At 44.2% G+C, this 20,131-nt stretch overlaps 1 protein-coding gene across 11 annotated transcripts in view; it reads left to right on the top strand.

The window, feature by feature from the left end:
- Nucleotides 1–20,131, top strand: part of SEMA6D (semaphorin 6D) — a 225,955-nt gene that overhangs the window by 185,419 nt on the left and 20,405 nt on the right. Inside the window, exon 1 of one of the 11 annotated variants that reach the window (XM_066559189.1) lies at nucleotides 8,959–9,006. The exons of 8 other annotated variants lie outside the window; for them this stretch is intronic. The gene's annotated coding sequence lies outside the window, so the exon portion shown is untranslated. Of the gene's footprint in view, nucleotides 1–8,958; nucleotides 9,007–9,532; nucleotides 9,606–9,847; nucleotides 9,864–20,131 lie in introns of those variants that run through there. 2 more of the 11 variants (XM_066559188.1, XM_066559190.1) reach the window with 2 other exon arrangements.

A 20,131-nucleotide genomic window follows, 5' to 3' on the forward strand; every position in this document is an offset into this window, starting at 1 on the left:
AGCCTGAGTCCTGGCAGTGTGATGTGATGGGAGTCCAGGGCTGGCCATGCCCTGATCTGCTCTCCAAATCCCCAGTCAGCTGGCTGAGCATGGACACCCTGCTTTCTCCCCATTTACTGTCTCCCCCACTCTCCACTCCCTTCCTGCCCTGGCAGTGCCTGGCCTGGGGCAGAGCAGAGTAGGGGCTGGCCAGGTGGCAGGGAGCCTGCTAAGCCTGTGCCTCATGCAGCTGGTCTCACATATGGAGAGTGTTTCTGCATGGTCTGGCTACACCTCGGGGGGAGACCTTTCCATCCCTCTCTGGTGTGGTGCTGAGCTCTTGGCCTGGTGCACATACATGGGTAATAATGGCAGGGAGAGAAATTACCAGCTAGGCATTCTCTGCCAGCATGCAAAGTACATATGCACAAAATAAACAATCACTGAGATTCTTCTGAACGTGGGAAGCTGTTCAGGCAGCATCTGAAGTACTCAGATAAAATATCCAAGTCTGAAACAGCTTTTGATAAGAAAGCCGAGAATAACCTGTAGTTATCTTTGGCTGTTGGACAGTAGAGACTTTATTATAAAATTATTTATTTGCTGTAACATGGCTGCTAAAATCCTGGCACCCTGTTATGCAACTAATTAAAAAAAAAGTCAAATCTATAAAAGGAGCTGGAAAACTTTGACTGGAACCACGAATACTGTTTTGTCCATTGCTTCCCCAGTAGTGAACCACTTTTCATGCCCTCCTCTTCCCCACAAAAACACAGAAGAGAGGAGATCTGTAGCTAACAGCGACAGCAGCTACAACTGCATCACTCCAAGCAGCAGAGGGAACAGAGTGCCTGCAGCGGCCTCTGTGATTTGCCAAGAATGGAGATGTCACAGCTTACTCTTTTTTCCAGCTATGTCAGATAATAGTGTTGGCATTCCTACCTGAGCCTGTTTTTCCAAGTCAAGCACCATCCAGAGTATTTAGTTATAACTTGATTATTACTGGCTGTTGCTTTGTTGTATGTTTTTGCAATGTTAATTCTTCCAGCATGTGATGCAAATAGGATATTTTGTAGGATAGAATAGGTGCCATGGCTAATTTATATTGCCTTGGATCCAAAGTGCTTTCTACACTTTTGACCCCACGCACCCCCCTCTCCTAGAGCAAGCCTCCTCCCTTGACAGCTCCTTTGCATGACTGTTTCCTGCATGAGTTGTCACAGACAATGGTATTTCCCCAGACTCTGTGGAGCTTTACATCTCTCAAGATTAGTGGGCTGACATGCACACTCATACAAGCAGCTGGCATACTGTGATCAGTGAGACAATGTGGGGCTGAAATGGGCCACCTATCTCATTGTCACCTGCTGTCACCTCAAAGGTGAAAATGTGTCATCTTGCATTCTCCAAAGGAAAGCATAGGATATGTCCCTGGATCAGTGACTTTAGACACCGTGCACATTTCAAATGTTGATGGGGGGAAGGAGCAACAGTAACTCCAAAGGATCAAACAATCTGCACTCACTTCTGCCTCTTACTATAGAGAATAGCAGCACAGAGAACATATAGAGAGAAGATATAATATACAGAGAACAGTATGAGAATATATACAGAGAATAGTGTGTGTGCTCACCTTCCGTAAGTGGAAATTTTTCTTCTGCACAAACGTGCAAAGCACAGAAAGAAGAGAGGAAAGGTTTCATGGATGGCTCTGTTACAGCTACTCAACAGAAAGGATTTTGCAGCCCACAGCCAGCACACAAGAAGGAACACTGAGGTACATCAAAGCTAGGAGTCATTTTTTTCAAACAAACAGTAATGTTAGACAAGGCTGTAAGTGTTGAAAGACTAATTAAAGGTAATCACCTATGTCTCAAGAACAAAATATCCTAGGCTGAAGTCAGATACTGAGATGTCAAGGGGCACACACTAAGCAGAAACTCAGAATAATGTGCCAAAGGCAGCAGCTCCTGTCATTACTGAATGTGTGTGGGCCATGGACTTTATTGTGTGTCACAGAAGTAACAGTAAAGAGTTTGATCATCTTTTTTCTAACCTAGGATAAGAGTCTACCCTCTTGCTGGATAGGAATGCCATGTGGTAAGGCTTTATTTCAGAATTCATTCAGATACCAATTTGCAAACAGTTTGTTTACCTTTCTATTCTTGGTAATTACTGGTATTAACTATTTTCTAAGCACCCTCCCTACCTCATCCAAGGATAATGTCTGTCTGATCCTTTACAACTGTTTCACTGTCACCCAAATGAGGCAGGGTTTTGGCTCCTGAGTCAGTGTTAGGCTGGACAGCTGCTGAGCTGTGACAGCCCAAGGAGCTCCCTCAGGCTTGCCCAAGGGGGATTCAGACTGTACTAAATTACATTCTTAGAGACTTATTTAAGCCCTTAATCCGTGGAGTTATATTTGGTGGGACAGTGAAGGAGCAAATTTTATGTGTGTGTGTGTGTGTCTGTCTGCACATGCACACATGTCCAATTACTTGTTTTCTGTAATACTAAAACCTCCACGGCTATAATATGTCATGAGCTGCTACCTATGGGCTCACCTTTGTGTAGGATGTGATTGTTTGTGTACGAAGTCAAGCTGATTCATGTTGGATTTTATGGACTCTGGAATGAGTAACATGATACAGATCCATAGATAAACTAATCTGCTGGTATTTATAACCAGTGAGCAATTGCTTCATCCTTTTGCAAGTTTTGAGATGTGACAGTTACAGTAGACAGTTACTGTAGCTCTGAGTTGTTTGAGAATGTGTATGATTGGCTACATTTCTATAGGAATATTTGATTCACCTTAAAGAAAACATCAATCATGTCTTTGGTCATTCTTACTGATAGGGAGTAATTCTTCTTCTTCTTGGTCAAGTCATAAAACACTTAGAATTCTGAGCCCAGTGAAGTAAATAAATAGATAAAATCATCTGCTCTCAGCCTATATTATCTTGTAATTTACACATTAAAAAAAAACAGTGTAATAATGGAATGTTTTCAGGCCTGTTCCTGTTCTGAAGGTCAATGGGTCTCCACAGGACAACAGGGACTCATCACACAGAATCAATTACAGGATTAGGTAATCCCCTAAAATGGGACTGAAGAGTGATTTTGTGTAACAGAAGTTGCTATACTTAATATATAAATAGATAACATTAAGTGTCTTGTCATCTTGTGATTATATGCCATGAACACAGATTTGTTACTAATACATCTTTTCATCTGTCTATGCCTGGAAAAGGCAGCACATTTTACTACTAGTGAGGAAAAGTGTAGGTAAACACTGTGATGGTGAATATGTACTGAGTAGCAGTATGACAAATGAAATTTTGGAAATTAAAATTGTAGGCTGTGAGGAAGATCACCTATTAATCTTGGAAGTGTGCCATTAAATCTAATTACAGTATTTTGATGATATTACCTTAGATGTTTTGAATTAATTCCCCATCAAGAGTTGGGTGCTGTAATACACCAAACTGAAAAGCTAATAATTGTACAGAAAACAGAGTTTGGTTTGCTTTCAGTCATTCCTGCAGACATTTAAAGTGCTGAGGGGAGTGAGCAATACCACAGCTCTGTACCTGGACCCAAAGGGCACCATGGCAATGCCTTCAGCTTGGCTTTGGTGTTGGCAGCTCTCTGCCCTGTACAGCTGCCCCTCACTGGGATTATTCTACAAAATGATTCTTTTGCAAGGACCAGGAATTAATCATGTTTTACTATTGCAGTGATCCTTGCAAGAACCACTGGAAAGAGTTGGTTTTTCAAAGTTAAGCCTGATGGGGAGCTTACAGGCAGGAAAGACCAGTTTTACAGGACTGTGCCCAGTTATGTTTATTGCTTGAATCCCTTTTATTGGTTTTGACATACAGTCATCCAAATTTCACTCCAAGCACATTTCATCCAGATTTCACTCTAGGCACATTTCAAGCTGTAAAATACACAGGACAACACATTGCAAACATTGAGTCTGTGTTTCTTCTGTCTTTGCTGACATGGGGTTCTCTCCACAGCCTCAGCAGAGGAGGAATTTCTGGCTTTCCACTGTCTCAGGTTCATCTGCACAGGATCCTGCAGGATCCCTGCTGGCTGACCCATGCAGCATACTGACAAAGCTTTAAAAAAATTATTTGTTTTCTAATTATTTTTATTCATTACTGGCACATTTCCCCTGCCTCCCCAGAGTACAGATGGGGAATTGGAGAGCCTACACGTTGAATTTTGGCCAGACCTTTGCCTGAGAGCAGCTATTAGATTTATCACTTAAATATTCAATATAGAGGTAGTTCTGTGGGCTTCTTAAGGCAAACTGATGTCAGATCATGGTGGGTGGCCATGAATAACAGTGTGAGCCCATTTCTTCCACCAGCCAGGAAGCTAAATCACAGGAATGAAAGCACATGCACATGCTGGTCCTTTACCTGTCCAGAGACAGAACAAAGTTGCCAAGTTGGGGTGCACAGCCCAGCATCAGTGTTGGCAAAAAAATTATCACTACACCTTCAAGTGACAGGCATACAGCCTGAGATTTCTGCACATCCCTATAAATGAGGAGGAAGATTAGAAAAATATTAAAAAGGGAACAATGATGTTGCTAATGGTCGGACTCAATGATCTTAAAGGTCTTTTCTAACCTAAATGATTCTATGCTAAAGTGAATTCTTGACAGTCAGAAATGCTTTAAACACGACTCTCAATACAGCACCCAAGAAGATGCTATAAAAAAGTGCTGGAATTGTTTTCTCTCCTCCCTATATTTTACAAAATGGTAATTGCTTAAAAGCACCTCCTATAATTTTCTGACAGCTGTCAAGGGTGAAAAGAGGGGTCTCCCATCATTTGGAAAATATGAGAAAATTATCTTCTCTCTTTTAAGCATTATAAAGAACTACCCTCATGTGATACCTTGGTTACTATTTACACAGATAAATTTATTACATCTTTTCTTAAACTTACCCCTCTTTAAATAATACTTGACTTATGAACAATTATTTGTCCGTATCAACACAGCGCAGGCTTGTTATATTAGCAATTTGCTATTTTTAGCCACTTGGTGTAAATCATGAGCAACAATGTTCTGAAATGTCTCACTTCTGAATTGCATTGATACTGCTACAAGCTAGGACTCAAAGAAGGAAAATAGTTGGCTCAGCTTTATTGCTTTGCCAGCCAAACACTGGGATTTTCACCAATATCCCCCCCTGGCAACAAGGTTTAGGGTGATTGAACAGGGATATGATTTAAATGCACTCCAGGCAGATTAAAGACCCATCTTCTCAGGATCTAAGCCATGGGGAATGAGTGGCTAAAGAAGGGCAACACCTACAGAAAGGACTCAGGGAGATGGGGTGCTAAAGCCAGGAATGGTCGGCATCCCTCTCGCAGAGGTGAGCAATAGGAAACATGGAATTCTGCATTGTGCAGGCTGACACCATAATGAGTTATCAGTTTCAGCTTATGTGGCTTTAACCCTGTTCTGGTCATGAGCTGTGAGGCATTACAGCTTGATCTTCCTATTTTCTACATTTATGTTCTTAAAAGTCCAAAGGAGAGAATTCTCCACCAATCAATAGAGATAAAAAGCCTGTTTTTCTTGGAAATTGTCCTACATTTATTCACGTATTATACATGCCTGCCCTGCCCTGTGCAATGGCTCCCAGGATATTGAGAAGACAAGAAGACACATAAAACCAGAGTTGCATGAAAATAACTTTTCTAGGCTGTTAATACGAACAACTATTATCAGGCAGACAAATGTTTACCCTTTCTATGGGAGCATTACTCATTGAATAGCACCTTAAATTGTCCAACTAATTTTATTCACTCATAATAAATAAATGCTATTCTCTTTTACTATCAAACTTAATTACAGTAAAGGTAAGTCATAACATCGCACTTTGCAATTTAGATTTAAGGATAGTGAATATAAAAACTGCATGTCTACTTCATCAGGAATTATGTATCGATCCATATTAAATTACCTACCAGTTCCTCTATGCAATGCCTTGCAGTGGGCAGATGCCTGTATGCACTGGCAAAAAGAAGGGAGGAAGAAAATATTTAGCTAAAACAAAATGACTCTTAGGGTACAACATCATCACTTCTTGGCACTGCTGTGATTTGACCATCCCCCTGTAAATGACATTTGCTGTTTTTATTGGAAATGACACAGCTTAAATGAACATGTCCTCAAAATATAAGTTTGATATTTCATTCAGAACCATTGTGTCCGTGCGTTTGCAATGCTGAGTCACTGATGGAGCTCTGGCTCAGCCAGGGGTAAATTGTCAATTCCATTTCCCTCAGTACTTGGTATTTCCTAGGGATGTGCCATTTGAGCTAACTTTTCCTGAGCTACCATGATCTGAAGGTGGTTTCCCAAACTTGCAAACTGCCCTGCTTTGTGCACCGGCACTTCTTCACTAAATCACCATGTGGCTGAAGTGGTGATGTCAATCAACACACCTACTTGCTGAAATCAGTTCAGCTTTGGTTATAAACCCAGTGGAGGAATTCAAACAGAATGAAATGTCTGATTTAAAACCAGTTTAATATTATCCATATTTTAATGAATAAAAAAATCAGTATGTTGTTCTAACAGAGGGTGCTTCTGTTACCAGTAGGTAAATTTTTAACACTTTGCTTATATTTTCAAATTCATGAACAAGAGTTGCTCAAGTCTGTAAAGCACTTAAAGGGTGAAAAGTCCTTTGGACAGTAGGAATCACCTGCACACCCATGAGACCGGGTGGGTAAGTGCTCTGTTGCCACCTGGGACACAGGGACAGTCTCATTGAAGCCAAAGCTGGTCCCCGGGCTCTTCGGCTGACACTCAGTCCATTTTATTCTGCCTCTGTACTTTCAGATTCTGCTGATGTGTTTCTTTTGCAAATCAATCATTCTGGGGGTAATTAACATTTAAAAGCCAGGTTTCTTTTAATTCCATTAGTATATTTGTGACAAGAAATGTGTTGGCAGAATCCAAAGGTTAAGAGTTACAATGAAGAACAAGTTTTAGGATAAATGAAAGTTAAGGCCTAAAATAGCCTGACAATACCCCATTAATCTGCACACTATTGACACAATAGTGGTCTGTTGTGTCAATGAGGATTTAAGAAGCTTTGCAGCACATGTTACTGATAGTTTATCATATCAATAGGAGCCTGCATATATTTGTGTTTAAAAACCTGTGGCTGTGTAATTCCCTGACTGCACACATATTGTAAATGCACATACTTTAAATCCTTACATAAAGTGGTTCCTAGCCATGCAGCAAATTTTGAAATGATAATAAACTACCATATTTAAGTGTAGACACAAGGTATTAGTCTTGGCTGTACCAAAATCCTCTAAAATGCTGTACTTCTAGCTGAAACCCTTTGCCCTACAGGAATGGGATCTCATTCTCAACATTGTGTCACCTGCCTAATTGAAGCAGAAGGAGATTTAAACCATATTAATCTTTCATCCTAATATATGGAAACCTTGAGTGAGCTTGTGGCTCGGAGGTATGGCAGGGAAGAAAGGTCCCTTCCCACAGGCTGCCCTTCTCAGAGCAGAGGCGAGCACACAGCCACAGCCCCAGCAGTGCCAAGGGCTGGGCAGCCAACACCCCCCCAGCAGGGACAGCAGAACAACATAGAGGAGTAATTTCTACATGGCAGTCATAAAAGGGGTGTATTGAATGAAAATATGAGTGGCTCTTCCAGTACTGCAGTTTTTCTGGCTGGCACTGCCATCAGGAGTTTCAAAAGGCAAGGAGCAAATCCCACATTTTTAATGCCCTGGTGTGGGTAGCCTGCACCTAGGCACCCATCCATACCCACCACAAATCCCCACCACAGTGGGTCTGCTCTGGGTGTCTCACTTGCAGTGCAAAGGCCACAGAGCTATTCTGTGAAACAAATCCTTCTTTTGGAAGCACTTTCAGCTTTGTTCTCCTGAGGTTGTGATTCAATTCTTAACCAAGCGAGTAGTCTCTATCGTGGCATTTTCATGCACTGTGCAAATTTTGATGCTTTTCAGATTAGGGCTGTTCATCAGAAAGAGAAAATAATGTCCTTATACCTTTAACCAGGCAGCAGCTCCTGGGGTGCCACATAGCTGTGCTGTGTTCACTGTGAGGAAGCCCATAATGATCTTGCCTTTAGCCTGTCACCACTAGGAAACATCAGAGAGAGACAGCCAAGGGGGACTGAGTTGCCAAAAACGTCCTATTCCCATGGCTGGGAGATTTTGTTGGCACCATCTCTAAAGAGAATTTACTATGGGCCAAATCCTGGCGCCCTTACTTAGATGAATCAGTTCTCAAGAGGCAACGCTCCCACTGTGAGTGGTGCGTGTGTAAAAACCTGCCAGATCAGCCCAAAATGCTGCTTGGGAGTATCAGTGCTTGTCTTCCAGAGGGGTAGGAGAGCTGTGGGAAGCAACCAGCCCAAGGCTTTGCTGTGGAGACAGTGCTCAGCTAAGGGACAGGAATTTGGGAACTGCGCATGAATGAAGGATATATTCCCCAGCAAAAATCTCAGAATTACTTTTACTTGGATTTTTTCTTATTTTCCATAAAAAAAACCACAGATGAAACAGTTTGGCAAGTAATACTTTTTTTTTTTTCCCTTGCAGGGGCATCCAAAATACTCCATGGTACTTTAAGCCTTAATTAATTTATCTTTCATGTGAAGAAAAATGAATTAGTGACAGCTATTTCCTGGACTTCATTTCTGGGATTAAACCCTTTGTTTCTGGAATATCTGAGGGAATTTTGGACAGGCATTTAAAAAGATGTCATTTCAAGGACATCCCCCCAGCACCACACGCAAAGTACTCGTCTGCAAAATAGAGTCTCATTAGCCCGCAAAATTGCATTGCTCGCAATGACTTTTTCTTCCTAAATAGAAATGAAAATTTCTGTCTTAAGAAGCGAAGGTGGCGTCGACGATGAACAAAACAAATTCTCGATGGCTTAGCTCCAGCTGTTTACCTCGGCGGCCTCGGGGCGGGCGCAGGTTTGCCGAGGTGGGCTGGGAGGGGTAGAACTACGGCCGAAGTTTGCCGGAGCCCCGCGCAGCCGGCGGGGCCGGTGTTGGTGTCGGTGTCGGGGCGGCGCCCGGCGCTGCCCGCGGCGGGGGAGGCGGAGGCGGGGGGGCAGCGGCCGGGGCGGTGCCGGTCCGCCCCCGCCCCGCCATGGCGCGACTCGCCGAGCTCCGCCGGCGGCCGCGGGCCGCGCTCCCGCTGCGGTGAGACCGAAAAGTTGTGCGCGGTGCTGCCGGGGGGCGGGCCGGGGGCCCCCGCGGCGCGGCACGGGCGAGAATAAATCCATAGGCGGGAGGTGGAGGCGGGGGTGGGCTCTGCCGGGCGCGCCTCCCCGAGCCGCCCCGGCTCCCAGCGCAGCGGCCGGGATGGGGCGCCCGGCGGGGGGCAGCGAGCGGAGCGGGCCCCGCCGGCGGGCGGCGGCCGCGGGCAGCGGCGCGGCGGCTGCAGGTACCGGGGAGAGCGGCGGGAGCGCGGCGGCGCTGCCGAGCGCAGCGGGCGGGAGCCGGCGCCGGCCGCAGACGGGGCAGCCGAAGCGGAGCTGTCGGGTTTATCCCCGGCGAAGTCGCCCCGGGGCGCTTGGGGTGAGTCGGGGCTGGCGCCGCGTCGGGGGCTGAGCCGGGCCGGGCCGGAGCTCGGCGCTGCCGGCGGGGCGGGGAGCCTGGCGAGCCGTGATTTACCGGCTCCCCGGCAGCAGCCGGGCGCTGGGAGGCAGAGGGAGCCGCGTTTCCAGCTCCCCATCAATAATGGATGGAAACAAATACTGGAGTCAGTTCTGAATTATCTCCGTGCCGCGGCAGGGGCAGCTCCGCGCCCGCCCTCCTGTCGAAAACAATGCTCAGGTGCAGAGCGGGGAAACTTTTTTTTTTTTCTTCTGGGGGGTGGGGGCGTTTCATCACTGCAGAAACCGATACAGCTGCTTTCAAGGAGTAATTAGAAAGGGTTTAAAGCCGTCTTTATTATTTATAAGGATGAATGGAAATGAAAGGTCACGCAGATATATCTAGGTGGCTCTTACGCCTGTATTTTAAAGGGCTGTGGGCTGGTTGTGGAGGGGTTTTTTTTATGGTTGTTGTGTTTTATCTTGTGAGTTGAAAAATGGGATTAACTGCTCTAGGTTGATGTGTTGAAAAAATTGTAGTTCCGGTGGAAATCCCACTTGTTAGCATGAATATAGCTGGTCTTAAATTAGTGGGCTTCTGCCAATCTCTCGCTTGTTTCTTACTTCTGGTCAAGATTATGTCTGTAGCACAGGTATTAGCCTGTGAGTAATTTGAGCAAAATTTAGCCCTCCGTGTGTAAAGTCATTTGTATTTGTGTTTGTGTGTGGCTTAGAATACATTTACTTCTGAGCATAGCAGCAGCAATGATGGTTCATAATGCTCACATATGTGGCACTTGCTGTACAGATGGTATTGTAGCTTATCCATGTACACACACACACACGCTTCACACATAATGTGCAGGAATTACAGCAAACTTCCTCCAGAATACTGTTCATTGCTCTGTAAATGCGTGGCATTTTTTTTCCCCTGGTTATTTCCTTTGGGGAAAAAAAAGCATGCATCCTTACTGGGGTACCTTTGTGCTTCAAGTTGTTGGTCTTACTAATGTTCCCTAAATATTATTTGAAGAAACAGCTTCCTACTGTCTTAGAGGCGTTTACTGCTGGTCTCTTGCTCTCACATACAAATACTTTCACAGAGAATTTTCTGAGGTTCTCTCCTTTCCCAAGTCCAACAGGAAGCTCATTGTAAAGCTTTGCAATTACTTTTGTGGCAAAAGAGAATAGACGTTTTTCCTGCTTTATTCACACTATAAAATTCTGTGCACCTCTGAAGTCTACTTGAGTTCCTTTCAGTAAATTAAGCTGTATAGAATCATGTTTAATGTTGTAAGTGACGGGCATATTTTGTTATGTTGGCAGATATTGTATAAACATTTACTCTGGCTTAGATAAAAACAAATTGCCAGCTTAGTGCTCTGATTTCTTCTCTATATAATTATGAACTTCAGCAGTTTTTGTGTTAAGTAATATAAAGCTCTGGGTTTTTTTAAATTGGGAAGGAAAATTTTGTAGTAAGAATTTATTAGGATTCTGAATTCTGTAGCTCAGATTTGTTTTCAGAAAGGCAGCCAAAAAAGTATAACCCAGAGGCTCTACGTTGGTTTATTTAACCAGCTTCTTACTTTCATCTGCACCTTTAGTTACAGTGAACCTTCCTCCCCCATATCCTGCAGTCTGTCACTACCTGCTCTCCTTTATGGTGAGATGTAACAGAGATAACATCATTTTCTAAATGTGCTTTGTGTGATGCAGGAGTGTGTGCCAGGAATACAGTGATGGCCCTGTCAGAGCTCCACAAACCAGCTGTGTGGCTGCGGGTTTTCCCCCCAGCCTCCCGCGCCCTTTGAGCTGGACCATCTGAACGTTCCTGGGAATGGCTGAGCTGAGCTGACTGTTAGAGCAGATATTTCAGCCCCTGAAGCTGCCATAACTTTGCTGTCTGTTTATGAAGAGCACATTCAGATGGAATGCTTAATTATAGATGCAATTCACTGGAGAATTGATCTTTGATCCAGTCGGTCCTGTCATGAGAGGTGTGTGAAGGAAAAGTCCAGGTTGGAAGTTCAGTTCAAAGTGTATGTTAGGCATTTGCAATAGTATATCTTCTGGTCTTACTACAGTTGATCACATTCAGATTTCAGTTCTGAATTTTTATGGGTTTTTAATTCTTTCAGAACATTAGTGCACTTAACACAGGACTCAGTATCCCCTGAAGTCAGGTGTAGCCAGTTAGATAGAAAGAACCTGCATGGAAATGTTGAAATGCTATGCTTGTTTGTCCTTCTGAAAAATAAAAAGCAGTTTGAAATCTGAAGTCAAGTGGAGGTTAGGGGTGAATATGGTCAGTTTTCATCAGGTGTGGAAAAGTGGTATGATTGAGACTGTTTCAGTTCTAGTCTTTTTTGGTAAGACAAAGGAAACAGGTACTTCAACAGCTTCTGTGCTTGTATAAGCTTATGTGGAGCCTACTTATGTTGCAGTCTCTGATATTTCTCAAGGCTTAGACTGTGTGTTTGCTAACTGAACAGAGGAGATGATGGTTGATTACATACTCATATGTTAAACATACCTCTAATTCCAGATTGATAAAATCAGATACCTTTCCACTTGATAAAGTAACAATTTGCTCCACAAGTAATTAAGAAAAGATGGAATAAGGCATATTACTGGCATTGGGTAGCACAAGTTATTTTCAGTCTTAGCAACTCTGTATGCAATTAAAACAGTTCAAATGTTGCTTTCGTCAAAACTGCTGCTCGAACAGATGATCCCTTCTTATGCATCCGATAAGCTACTGCAGTTACTGTTAAAATCCATCTAAGCCATTTTATTAAGCTGTTATTTGTTCTGTGAATAGCTGCCAGCCTTGAGTTCAAAAGAAAGTGGGTTCTGATTTGTTCCTGTGTCACATGGAAGAGGTGTGCAGTGAGAACAGTGGTACTGCCCTTTCCATGCTGTTTGTGGAGCTCTGTGTGTTGTGTGCCATAGCCTGCTTTCCCTCGTCGTGGCTTGACAGTAATTACAGTACAGCTAATATCAGAAGTTGGTTCAGTTTATTCAGACAGGATGACTGTTGAATTGTCCCACTTCCAAAGTCAAATGTTTGTGTTAACCACAGAGATCAAATCTGCAGTGCATATATACAACATATGAGTAGTATTGATTTCCCTAACTTTTCTTTTCCATTCGGCTTTTGTTAAGTAACCCAGATTAGCATTTTAACAACCCTGAAGTGAACTTCTGCTATTCTCCCTGCTTGGACAGTGTGTGTAGACCATCCATCATCCTGTCCTTGGCCACAACAGGCTACTGGCTCCATAACCATTTGGAGCTACACAGAAACCACCCGACTGTGAACAGCACAGCTGGCTACAGCAATTTTTTCTTCCACGCCACTGGCAGCATTGTCTGGCTATGGTAACTAAAGTTAACATCCAGAACGTGAAGTTTCTTTCATTCTGGTGCCCCTGCCCAGCCCCACTGCAGCTCGGTGTGCACACCTGCAGAAGGAAGGGCTGCAAAATAGCCGGGAGGAGTGAGGCAACCGCTGGACTCTTGCTTTTCAAGGCTCCAGTTTGGAGACAGCAACCTGTTGTTTGGAGTGGGATGACATTAACTCTGTCCATACTCGAGAGGGAGCTTGCTGGCTGCATCCTGTGTGTGCTCAGTGTGCAGACTGGGGTGAGCTTGGGAAGTGCCAGCTACAGAAACAGAACTTGCCACTTTAACTTAGCCACACAAACTGCCAAGGAGCACAGAAAGAAATGGAGAATTTCGGCTGTGTATTTCACACATTCTTGTAGAAGCCTTTTTAGTTCCACAACGGAAACCATGTGATTTCACAGGATCTGTGCCCAGACTCTAATACTTGCTACAGATGCTTTCCTTGGTTTGTTTTGCAGATCTATGAATGCAATGGGAAAGAAGTTGTTACGGCATTTGTTGTTTTAATTCTGACGTGTGCTTTGAATGGCACGTAACCAGCAGGTGAATGTACTTGTGACTCTATGCTAATTTTACTTCTTGAGATTTTTGCATAATTTAAATAAATTGGCCTAGCATGGCTCTCTGTCATGTGTGAGCCACTGCTTTCTTGCTAGAAGAGAACTTTTGCTTTCAAGAGCAAAGGAGGTCGAGAGGTGTTAGTGGGAAGGGAGGGGCTTGGTGGGAGTGGAGGAGCAAAGTGGCGGTGGAAGAGGAGGAGCAAGGAGCTCAGGCAAGCAAGTAACATTTGTTCTGTCCAGAATGGTTACAAACCTTGTAAACGAAATCAGTCCCTGGACAGCTTTGATTTATATTCTCACACAGCAGATTGGCCTTGGTCTGCCTGACCTTGGTAACATAACAGAGGTCGTATTTGCACACAGAGACTCTCCCTGCAAAAAGGTTTGTTGTTCCCGTTACTTTTTTTTTAACCGTTACATCTAAGAGCCAAATCGCAGCCCAGTTTCTAATTGGATAGGCACTGGGAAAACTCAGAATGAAAGGGATGGATCCTGTTCCCACTGTGGATGGTTTAAAAGAAGAGATGGCAGATGGGTACAGTCGGGCAGTGGCCTCTAGAAGCAGGAAAGCCGTGCTGACCTGCATAATCAGCGGCTGTGCTGGGGCAGAGCCACCTAAACACAGCCGAGCTGCGTGTGTCGGGGACAGGGGCACACAGGCTCTGGCATCAGAGGCAAAGGGGAGCTTTGAAGAGGGCCTGGGATGAGAACGAGGAGTTAATTGGCAGATGCCTGCTAGGGGGCTCTTCAAGTGTGCGAGGGACAGCAGGGAGGCAAACACAGAGTTGCTCATCTAGAAGGGTAACGAGTGAGTGGTGGGGAGCAGCATCACAGACTGGCTGCCCACCAGCGGTGGGAGTGAAGCCTCAGAAGAGATGAGAGCTGATCAGCCGGTCACTCAGCTCAGCTGTTACTGCAACAATAGGCTTTTCTTAATGTGAGCTACATAGTTCATCTTTATTTTACCAAATGGTCATGGCAGCTGGGACTCTGCTTTCTCAAGCAGTGGTAAAGAACCAGCTCACACCTATGTTGGGTAGGGCCTTTCTCAGAGCTTTATTGTGGTGTGAAACAAAAGGTATTTCCCTCAAGTGCTGCTGCCTCGCTTCCCGGGCACTGGGGGTGGGCAGGGACTGCAGCACCAGCACAAAGTGTTGCTGCTATTTCTGTGTCTGTCTATCGTGACAGATGCACTTTGGGGTTGAAAGAAAATCTTCATGCTTGTATGTCAAGCCCTTGTTTATGCTGTGCCTCCATTTAGGTACCCCCCCTTCCCATGTTGTGTGAACCCCTTCATGTCCCATTGGGCTCTGTGTAACTATTGTGTTTTGGAAGACCACAGAGAAGAAAAATGTGTATTTAATTTTTAAAAACCTCCATGTATAGTTAAGACTAAGTATGGAAATTTTAGATGGCACTTGAATGTAGCCCATGTGAGGGAGCGCGGCTCTGCCTGTTGCTGTGATGGTAGCCAGACCAAGAGGGGGCTGTGCAGGCAGAGTGTGTGTTCCCTGAGCAGTGCAGGAGTAAAATACCAGAGCACTGCCTGGTGGGTCAGGGCCCTGTGGAAACAACTTGAAGCAGCCAACCTGGAAGGCAGGAGAGGGCCCTCTGGCTCTTCAATAGTTGTCCAAGAGCCAGCTTTGGCACCCCTGGCAAATATAGCTCTTTTGTGTATTGCCACCTGGGGACGAGTGCTGGAGAGAAGGGAGCAGATAACAGAGGAAAAGCAGTAGTGGGAAAGCTGTCAACAGTGTGTGAACAATGTCCCCAGGTGTCTCATGAAAGGAGTAATAAGGGAGGGGGGAAATAATCTTGCAGAGTTCAATGGTTTCCTTCAATTTGCAAACTTCTCTCTGTGACAGTTGCTTTAACCCAGCACGTGTTTATCAAAGATTAACACCGAAAAGCCAGTAATTTGTTTTTGCTCAGTAAATCATATTTTCTTCATAAAGTAAAAGCTGTGTGGATATTTTTAGCAGTATGTAGTTTTTTTCCTTGATGATAACCTCAGACAAAAATAATCAAATCTCATGCTTTGGGGATTAATCTGATTTCCTGCAAGGGTATGGATAGAATTTTTTTTGTCTTGCATACCACTATACAGACAGGTTTTACTGTGAGAGTGGATTATGGCTTTTCCTCCCCCTAAAGCATCAGTTTTTCATCCTCACCAAAAACATAACAAACACTGCTCATGGCGGAACAGTGGTCTTCAGCAGCAAGCTGTGCCAGCACAAACCTAAATATTTGGTGCAGAGGGGTAAGAAAAATAGACCTGCCGACGTAAATAGTGTGGGGGATAGGTATGATTATCTTGTCATGTTGTTACACTGGCTAATATTCCTTGTGACAACCCAAGGATTTAAGGAAACATTGTAATTGTATTGAGGATCTGGGGAGGCCAATGTGGAAGAGAGAATGGAACAGGCTGTAATAGAAAGCTTTAAAGCCCTAAGTCTCATTCCCTGATTTGGCAGAGATTTCCTTCTGACCTTGATTCAAGCACTTGCAGTCCATGTGTTACTGATTTGAATATATTTTTTAAAAAATTTTACTCTGAAAGGTCTGGTCTGTGACTTCTCCGTGGCTCACAAGTCAAAATGCCAAAGTATTGTGATGCAAATATTTCCCTGTCTTGCAGAGTGAATGTTATCATGAGGTGATGGAGCCCAAGTAAAGCAGAGAGAGGAGGGAGAGCTGAGCCCAGCATGGCTGCATCCAGCTGCAAACACTGCCATGGATGGGCTCTGCAGGTTGTGATTGCTCTGTGCAAAGTGGGCAGTTCTGTGGTGCAGAGTTCCCCTATTCAACACAGGGATGTGCCCAAGTTGGGACCCGGAGCAGGGAGAGCCATGGTTACACATTTCTCCAGTCCTGTCTCCAGCCCCAAACTGGCAACAAATAGGTGTAGTTTACCTTACTGCATTTATATCAGTTTAATAACTTCAGCAGAATGCAGGGCCAGGAATCCGCCAGATCAAATGCTGCACTAATACATCTGATTTCTAAATACATAAAAATAAAATTTTCACCACTACTCTGTGTTTCTGGTAAGCCAGAAAGACCCTCAGCACAAGGTGTGTGTCCCTGTCCCTCTGACCATCCCCAGGGTCTCACAGCACGAGCACGGTGTTCCCCCTCCCATGTGAATATGGATATACATACACATACAAATACACACTTGGAGACTACAAAGGCAGCAAATGTGATAATGTGATCCAACTGTTCAGTGCTAGGCTAGAAAGAAGTATTTTTCTGCCATTATGTGAAAATTTAGCGTGACTGGAACAGAGTCTGCATTTGATTAGGCAATTTAAGAAATGGAAGAGACTTCATACTGTAGGGCAGTGCTGCAAAACAATTGCTCGGAACATGTTCTAAAATTGGTTTGCCTTCACCAGATTTCCATGTGTTTCTGCACGACATCTCAAATGAAAGTATGAGCAGTCACGTGGCAAGTGACAACATTTTGGTATTATGGTAAATAAAAGCAGCAGTTTAAACAATTACTCCAAATCCTGAGAAGACTTTGAGATAAAGGCAAAAAAAAACTAAAACCAAAAAACAAAACTCTCTATTTACTGTAAGCCTGGGAAAGACATTTCATAACACATCCTTTTACTGGCATAGTTAATCTTTAATCCTAACAAGATAATAGTAATTGTTAACTTTGAGCTCAAGGTTCCTCCAGGTTTTCATGCCTGTGTTTTGTGCATGTAATTGATGGTGCCCAGGAAAGGGGCAGAGCACATGCTTTGCATATACAAATAGGTAACTGGGTGGCCAGCTACCAGATTTGTCTGTGCAGAAAAGGCAAGGCTAGTTAAAAGCATGTTGTTCCCCAGTCTCTGTAGGCAGTATTCCTGCAGGCAAGGCTGGCTGACTGGTCCAGCCCTGAGAATGGCATTCAGAGAATACCAGCACAGTGTTTAAGATCTCTCACGTGCCTCTTGCCAGTGGAGTCCTCTCCTGTCTCTCCCTTTGCGTTTTCCGCAGCCATTTACCTTCTCTCTGAAGTGAGAGCAGTGACATGCAGCAGCCTTTCCCCAGCAGCAGCAGCAACTCAAGCCAGCAATGCTCCAGCAAGGCACAGTGATGAGATGCTGGAGGGATGTTTGTAGCAGGGGAGAAGGGTGGGTGGAAAGAAGTGCTGCTTTCTGGAGTGAGGTTGACAGCAACATTGTCTGAGGCACAGCCTGTTGAACAGCAGATGTGCCCTTTCCACAGTGCAAATCCCTTTTTTCTCCATCTGCCCTGCTTGTTGGTGCATATTCCTTCCCCCAAACCTCCCTTCCATTTCAAAACATCCCATTCACTTCATGCAGTAGGCAAACCCTGACCTCCTGGGCTCCAGCCAGGACTCAGATGGGCAGCACTTACCCCAGGATCGGGCTGCAGCCCTGCTCAGGGGGAAGCTGCTTTGACTGCTTTCTGCAGGGCTGGGACACAGCAGGGCTGGGACACAGCAGGCCCGGGGTGCTGCCAGCAGCCCCCTTGGCTGTGGCATCAGCTGGACTTGTGCAAGTTGTACCTGAGACCTTTGTTATGTCCTCACCTGCAAGTACTGGTTTATTCCTGTCCCAGAGGTACCTTATCAGATGATGCCTAATCATGCTGAAATGAGTGGCAGTTCTGCTATGTAAATCATGTTCTACAGGCTTCCAGGAAGAACACTGACTTCCTTCACTTACAGCACTGACCCACACTTGTAGCCAACCCTCCTAGAGCGAGGAAAAGTGATACTTTGGTCAGGATTTAGGCTTTTGTTTCAGGCCAAGGTGGGGGTAGTTTGGGCATTACTGAACCTACATCCAAGCCTGTGTGTACTTCAGGAGATAATTAAGTCTTTGCCATTATGGTTTAAGGGTTCTCCCTAGTTTTCAGGATAAAAGTATTTTGGTCTAAAACACATTAATCAAAAGCATCAGACACCTCTGACACAACTGGGACCTGGAGGTGCTCAGGACTTCACCCTGATGAGCCACAGCTGCTCTCCCCAGCAGGGTGGCTTTGCTTTTCTGGGGTTGGGGTCAGGGCAGGGGTAGGAGTTCCTGCTGCCCATGGCCAGGAATTAATGGAGGATCAGTGCCCAGAGTATGGAACAAAGGGCACTGTACTGACATTCCCTGCACCAGTCTGTGGACACCTCCACAAATAAATTTAGTATATCCTAGGGCAGTCCCAGCTGGGCATGAACAGTTTGAATTAATGAAATGCAGGTCTGCTAAAATGGTAGATCCAGAGCACTGCTGAAGTTAAAGCACCTTGCACTCCATCACTGGTAGCCCAGCCCTGGCAAGCTTGCAAGGAAAGCATGTCCTGCAGGAGCTTTGCAAAACAGAACAGATGTGACCATAGATGTGAGCTGAAATCCAAGTTTGGTTTCAGGTGCAGGACTTCCATGTCATCCTTATAAGAGAAGGTAGTTAAGATTCAGTCTCAAAAATTAACTTAAAATAACCATAATTGAGGCAATCACAGTTTGCTTAGCATTTTATTTCCTTTCCTGCTGAAACTATCTGGTGTTCAAGTAAATTTCTGATCACAGGAGAATTTAGCCCTCAAAGTGCTTCTAATCAACCACTAAACACTTGCATCATTAAAAGTCACCCCAGCCATTTTGCAAGTTCTGTCAACTCGTTCTAGAGCAGGAGGGGTGCGCTTGCTGCAACGTTCAAAGCCTGCAAACAACTGAAGTGTAGCTGGCAGTGCCATAAGCCAATTAAGATGAAAGCTGTGATACTCACTGGTAGGGTTTCATCACTTTAATATTAAACTATCTTTTTTTACTTAGGCATAGATCAAGAGGTGTTAATGCAGAATCCTTAAAAGAAGTCAAGTATTATCTTAAAATAACAGACCTGTTATTTGCACTTTCATGCTCAATTAATATCTCAGCTCTAAATATCCTATTTTTTTTTTTCCTCAGAGCTGCAGACTTTAAAGTTGTTATAAAAAGTAAGGATGGCTGCATACTGCAAGTTTACATTTGAGTGTATGTTTATAGGACAGAAGAGCTGTTATTTCTGATTCATTCATACAAAATCATCAGGAACTCATGTTCCTGAAAGGGACTGCAAGAATTAAGTACCTTTCTTTCATTATAGCCACAAATATTTTCCTGCGTTATTTGATAATTAGCTGAAATAATCTGTCACCAAATTCCACAACATGGATTTATCACATCATAGAGAATCTCTGAGATTTAAATGTTCTGTAAACCTCTGTCACAGGCATTGCCTTCAGGAACTTTATTGAAGTCAGCCTTCATTAGCAGAAACACATACTGGAATGACATTAAAAAGAATTATAAAGAAAATCACGCTTGCATTGATGCTGGCTGTTGTACCCTGTTTTGGGAGGACTTACCACGCTATAATGCAATTGCATCATTGGAAAACCTATGTATAGATATGACCTAAAATGGGAATCTAATCCCCTGCCTTTCCTATCAGAAACACTGATACAGATTTTTAAGGTAAATGTTGCATTCTATGTGGAATACTTTCTGGCTTGTAAGCAAATGACTCATCAT

This window comes from Molothrus aeneus, chromosome 13 (genome assembly GCF_037042795.1).
Source record: "Molothrus aeneus isolate 106 chromosome 13, BPBGC_Maene_1.0, whole genome shotgun sequence".
Taxonomy (NCBI): Eukaryota; Metazoa; Chordata; class Aves; order Passeriformes; family Icteridae; genus Molothrus; species Molothrus aeneus.